This window comes from Dromiciops gliroides, chromosome 6 (assembly GCF_019393635.1).
Source record: "Dromiciops gliroides isolate mDroGli1 chromosome 6, mDroGli1.pri, whole genome shotgun sequence".
Lineage (NCBI taxonomy): Eukaryota > Metazoa > Chordata > Mammalia > Microbiotheria > Microbiotheriidae > Dromiciops > Dromiciops gliroides.
This window is the reverse complement of record NC_057866.1, coordinates 204,919,856-204,925,855: the sequence shown is the minus strand read 5'-3', so window position 1 is coordinate 204,925,855 and position 6,000 is coordinate 204,919,856.

Sequence of the window (6,000 nt, the reverse complement as noted above, 5' to 3'; positions counted from 1 at the left end):
GTGAATTAACCATTTTAAAATATGCCATACAAAAGTGTTTGCCCAGACCCCAAATCACTAACTTCATTAGCAAGCTGATCGAGGTCACAATGAAAATCAAAACAATTATAGAAATGGAATAAAAATATAAACTTATTGTGCCAGATTTCCTTTCCCCAGTGTCTGAGTCATTGCTCTGCTTATAAGGAGCATATTAACTCCTTCAGGCTGCTGAAGTATTATTTAATAATAGTCGTTGATACTCATATGGCTTTGTAAAGTTGGTAAAGTACATAAATCCATGATTTCATTTGAGCCTCACAAAAAGCCAGTAATCTAGGTCCTGCTGCTATCATTGTTCCCATTTCACAGATGAAGAAACTGAGAAGTGAATTTACTTGCTTAAATTCCAAAAGCTTACATTTATTAGAAGAGGATACTGAATATTCTGGGACTCAGGAGTTCTATGTTCTGTCACACTGAGATTCAGGAATACACCATTTTTTAGTACTAGAATTTGTTTTGTTTGACCGTACATCTTAATTATTAAGGTCTTATTCTTCTTTCTCAGTGGGAGGCAGTGGTGGTAGATAGGCAAAAATGCAGATTCACGTTAATTGGGGAAAATAAATAAATAAATAAAGCACTATTCAAAAATCTTTAATTTGCTGTCAGGTAGACATAGGAACACAGATATTGTTTCTGCTAAATTCCTCTATAGTCCAAAAAATCAGGCTTTCAGCCAGCAGGATCCTTTGGTGTCTAATGTCTATGACTTCAGTTTAAAAAAAAATGAATTAAATTTAAAATTTCTTTTTAAATTTAAAATCTTTAAAATAATAATGATAATAAACATTTTTAGTTAAAGTTTTGAGTCTCCTCTCCTCTCCTCTCTCTCTTTTCCTCCCTTTCCTCCTTCCCTCTTCCTCCCGTACTTCCTCAGATGGTAAGCAGATATAGGTTATACATGTGTAATTATGTAAAACATTACCAAATCATTGATTTTGTTTAAGAAATTTAGAATTTCAAAGTCATTAGAAGGAACCAAGTACAAAAGAGGCACTTGAGTATGGGGGAAAGCATGCTGGCCTTGGAGTCAGGGAATGAAGGTTCAAACCCTAGCTATTTACTACTTGTGTGATCCTGGCTAAGTCATGTTTTTATCTCACTGAGAATCAGCTTCCCCACTTGTAAAATGAAGAGATCAGATTAGATGATTTTTAAGGCTCTTTTTGAATTTTTATTCTATAATCATAACAGAACAAAAAAAGTGACAAATTCTGTTGTCCCTTAAGTTTTATGCACCTATATCTAATGATTATTATTCTGTGCTATTCCTAAAAAGACAGATAGAATAATGATCGGATTTCCACCCAACCCCCCACCCCCCCATTACAAGTCTATATATTACTTTGGTGACCTCTGGTAAGTTATTTTAACACTCTGACCTTCACTTTCCTTATCTGAAAAATGATTGGATTAGGTCAATGATTACAGAACTGAGGCATTGGCCTTTGGGAGGTTATGAAGTCACTGAAAGCATCCCTCAACAGAAAGAAAAATCACTAAATCGGCTAACATACCTTCTGAAGACTGAAAAAAAAGTTTCATATATCTGCAGATTATTATTTTCAAATGAAGGGAAGAGATATAATTAGCAAAATATCATTTCATTAAAGTATTAATAGTAGCTTTTTGTCATTATGTATTTTTTCAACCAATGAGTACCAACAGCACAATTACAGGTGTTTATAAATAAATGCAAAAACACAATTTCTGCACTAAATGGATTTACATTCTAATAGGAGAGACAATGTACTTTCAGATTTTTACAAGGTAACAGCACAGGGGAGATACTGAGAGAAGGCTATGAGGAAAGGCTTCCTGCAGAAGGTGGGATTTGGGTTGAGTCTTAAAGGAAGCCAGGGGAGCTAGCAAGGAGTGGGTGAGGAGGAAAAGCATGCCAGGCATGAGGGAGAAATTCAATGAAAAGACATGGAGTGTCATTTTACAGGACTAGCAATAAGACCAGTGGCATTGGATTATCAAGTACATAGAAGAGAGTAAAGTATAAGAAGTCTTGGAAAGGTAAGAAGGGATCAGGTTAGGAAGAGCTTTAAAAGCTCTTTATATTTGATCCTGGAAGTAATAGGAACTACTGGAATTCATTGAATGTGGTTGTTTTTTTGTGTGTTTTTTGCTGTTGTTACTTGAGGGAATATAAGGGTGACATGGTCAGACCTGCATTTTAGGAAAATTACTTAGGAAATTGAGTGGATTGGAGTAGTTAGAATGTTTTTGGTTTGTTTTGTGGGACAATGAGGGTTGAGTGACTTGCCCAAAGGTCACACAGCTAGTAAATGTCAAGTGTCTGAGGCTGGATTTGAACTCCCGTCCTCCTGAATCCAGGACTGGTGCTTTATCCACTGCCACCTAGCTTCCCCCCTGAATGGTTAGAATCTTAAAGCAGGGAGTTCAGGCAGTAGGATATTTCAATAATCCAAACAAAAAATGACAAGGGTCCGTGCCAGGATGGTATCTACATCAGTGTGGTGAGAGAGGGATTTACTTATTATATTTATACATATAGACATATATGATTTATGTTTATGATGTTGTAAAAATAGAAAAGAAGAAATACTTGACAAAAGATTAGATTTGTGGGGACGGCATGAGTTTGGAACTGAAGATGATAAGGAAGTTGTGGTCCTAGGTGATGGGGAGGATGGTGGTGTCCTTGGTAGCAATATTGAAGTTCTGCCTTCTTTCTTGGCATTTATAAGATAGGGACTTGCATCTAGGTTTACATGTCTGCTTAAAAAAAGAATATGCCTTTCTTGATTGCTGAATGCAAATAGTTCTGTCTGCCCTAGTGTGTTTTTTCTGTATATTTGTTCACCCATGAAAAAAAAATAGTTGTCCACAGTTATTTGTTTGGTGGTTATTGTTCTTGTTGTTTTCAAGTAATACTTGTAATGCTATCTCTATAGGGAGTTCCTGGGGAGGAACTTCCTCTACCTAAATAGATTATCCTCCAGCAATTTGGAGGGTTAGAGAGGGGCCTGAGGGAGAGATTAGGCCAGGATGTGAGAGGGGTCTGACCTGAACTCCAGTGTTCCTGACTCCAAGACCAGCTCTTTTCCTTATGCCACAGGGCTATAAACAATGTTATATCTGTTACGATTATCCTTCTAAAAAGAATAATAATATCAGTGCACCTTAATGGTAGGTGCCCTGTAAGTAGAAAGACCTGAATTCAAGTTCTATCTCTAACACTTTTTGACCATGGGTAAATCACTTAATCCTTTAGTGCTCTAGAGAATACTTTAAGAAAACTAGATACAGTTGAGTTGTCTATCTTTAGGGGTTTCCATTGAAGCAGTTCCCTACAGAAAAGGGAAGAGAAGGGGAGGGGAAAGAAGATAAGGGGAGGGAGTGGAATCAGAGGGGAGAGAAGGAAAGACATGGGAAGGAAGGGAGAGCAGGGTGAGGAAGGGAAGGAAAGGAGGAAAAAGAAAGGAGGGGAGGAGAGGGACAGGAAGTGGAAGGAGGAGAAAGAGAAAAGAGAGGAGAGGGAAGGGAGGGGGGCAGGAGGGAATGGAGAAAAAGAAAGCATTTATAAAAATCTGCAATTAAAGGCAATTTAGGAAGTCACCACTTCAAATAGGCTTCACAGTAGGATTCCTTCAATAACAAGCTTTGGTAGTGAATTCAAATCGGATATGTGTGTGTGTGTGTGTGTATACACACACACATATATGTCATGGGGTGCAGAGCACCCCAGAAGTTCTCTGGGGCACACCAAGGAATCTTCTCCTTGAGAAACCAGAGGACAAATAATGCCTAGAGAGATAAGCTGAACCAAACTGGACTGAGCTAGCTTCGGATTCCTACCCTTCATTCTGGTCTCCCTCACCCTGGGGAGATAAATTTGGTTGTGGCTTCGGCCTTTGTGTTCTGCAGAGGGATCCATAGCCACCCCTCACCCAATTCCCCCAGCTACCACCAGTGGGGGATGGTCCTCTCTCACTAAAGGAACTTTTCACAGGCAGATGGTCCACCCCCATCAGGCCTCTATAAAAGTACCTTCCAGTCTCCTGTTCCAGGAGATTTGGTACCTCTGAGCCATGTGCTTTATGCCAAATCTCCCCATGAAAAGTCCAAGGATTTTTTTCATGGTTTCCCTCCCCCCACCCTTCCCTTCCCTTGCTCCTAAATAAACTATCACCTTATTCTAACTACTTTTTGTGTGCAAGAGGGTGTAATTCTTTAAAGAGGAATTCCTAAGAACCCCAACTCCTACCCCAACTCCGTACCCCATTTTCCCACCATATCATATATATATATATACACACACATACATACATATATTTACATCAGTCTTGAGGTACAATCTCAAGTTCACAAAGAAATGCACACATATTTTGGTGATATTTGGTTTTTGATAAGATTGGTATCTTAAATCTGAGGGATAAATTAAAAACAAAACCGGAACTCATGGAATCGGTATCTACAAGTGCCATCATAAAACTGTTCTCTTTATGCACAAGGGTGCTGTATACTGAAGATGTCCAAATACACAGGTGCATAAAATGGGCCTGCTAGTTTTAATTGCTACTTTATCTCACCATTTTTCAGCATGGGAGAAGATATTTGTCGAACTGCAGCATGTGCCTCCATAGCAAACTCCACAGGTACTTATGTTGGGAGTTTTTGAAGCCTCCTGTATATTAGGATACTGCTGTTCCTTTGGATTGTCTAGGCAATTTTAAATGCCAAAACTGAATCTCTTATTCTTTCTAAAGCCTTTGAAATTTAAAGCAAGTTCCCTTCCTTCCTTCCTTCCTTCCTTCCTTCCTTCCTTCCTTCCTTCCTTCCTTCCTTCCTTCCTTCCTTCCTTCCTTCCCTCCCTTCTTTCTTTCTTTCTTTCTTTCTTTTTCTTTCTTTCTTTTTCTCTCTCTTTCTTTCTCTCTCTCTTTCTCTCTCTTTCTCTTTCTCTCTCTTTCTTTCTCTCTCTTTCTCTCTTTCTTTCTCTTTCTCTCTCTCTTTCTTTCTCTCTCTCTCTCTCTCTCTCTCTCTCTCTCTCTTTCTTTCTTTCTTTCTTGAATCGGAACTTCTGTGTATATTGAAAACAACTTAGAATACCCCTAACTAATGTCTAACACACACACACACACACACACACACACACACACTCCTCAGAAACAACCTACAAAGAAATTTCGAATATATATCTATCACAGAATGATTAAAAAAACAAGACAGATTTAAAAAAAAATTAAAGGAAGCAAACCACTACAAAATGTTTTAGTTATGAAAGGAAGGAAGGGAGGGAGGGAGGGAGGAAGAGAGGAAGGAAGGAAGGAAGGAAGGAAGGAAGGAAGTGATATGGGGGGAAATGGGGTATGGGTTGGGGTTCTTAGGAATTCCTCTTTAAAGAATTACACCCTCTTGCACGCAAAAAGTAGTTAGAATAAGGTGGTAGTTTATTTAGGAGCAAGGGAAGGGAAGGGTGGGGGGAGGGAATCCATGAAAGAAATCCTTCGACTTTTCATGGGGAGATTGGCATAAAGCACATGGCTCAGAGGTACCAAATCTCCTGGAACAGGAGACTGGAAGGTACTTTTATAGAGGCCTGATGGGGGTGGACCATCTGCCTGTGGAAAGTTCCTTTAGTGAGAGAGGACCATCCCCCACTGGTAGTGACTAAAGGAATTGGGTGAGGGGTGGCTACAGACCTCTCTTCAGCACACAAAGGCCGGCCGCAGCCACACCCAAATTTATCTCCCCAGGGTAAGGGAGACCAGAATGAAGGGTAGGAATCCCAAACTAGCTCAGTCCGATTTGGTTCAGCTTATCTCTCTAGGCTTTATCTGTCCTCTGGTTTAGTTTCTCAAGGAGAAGGTTCCTTGATGTGCCCCAGAGAACTCTGCACCGAAGGAAGGAAGGAAGGAAGGAAGGAAGGAGGGAAGGAAGGAGGGAAGGAAGGAGGGAAGGAAAGAGGGAAGGAAGGAAGGAAGG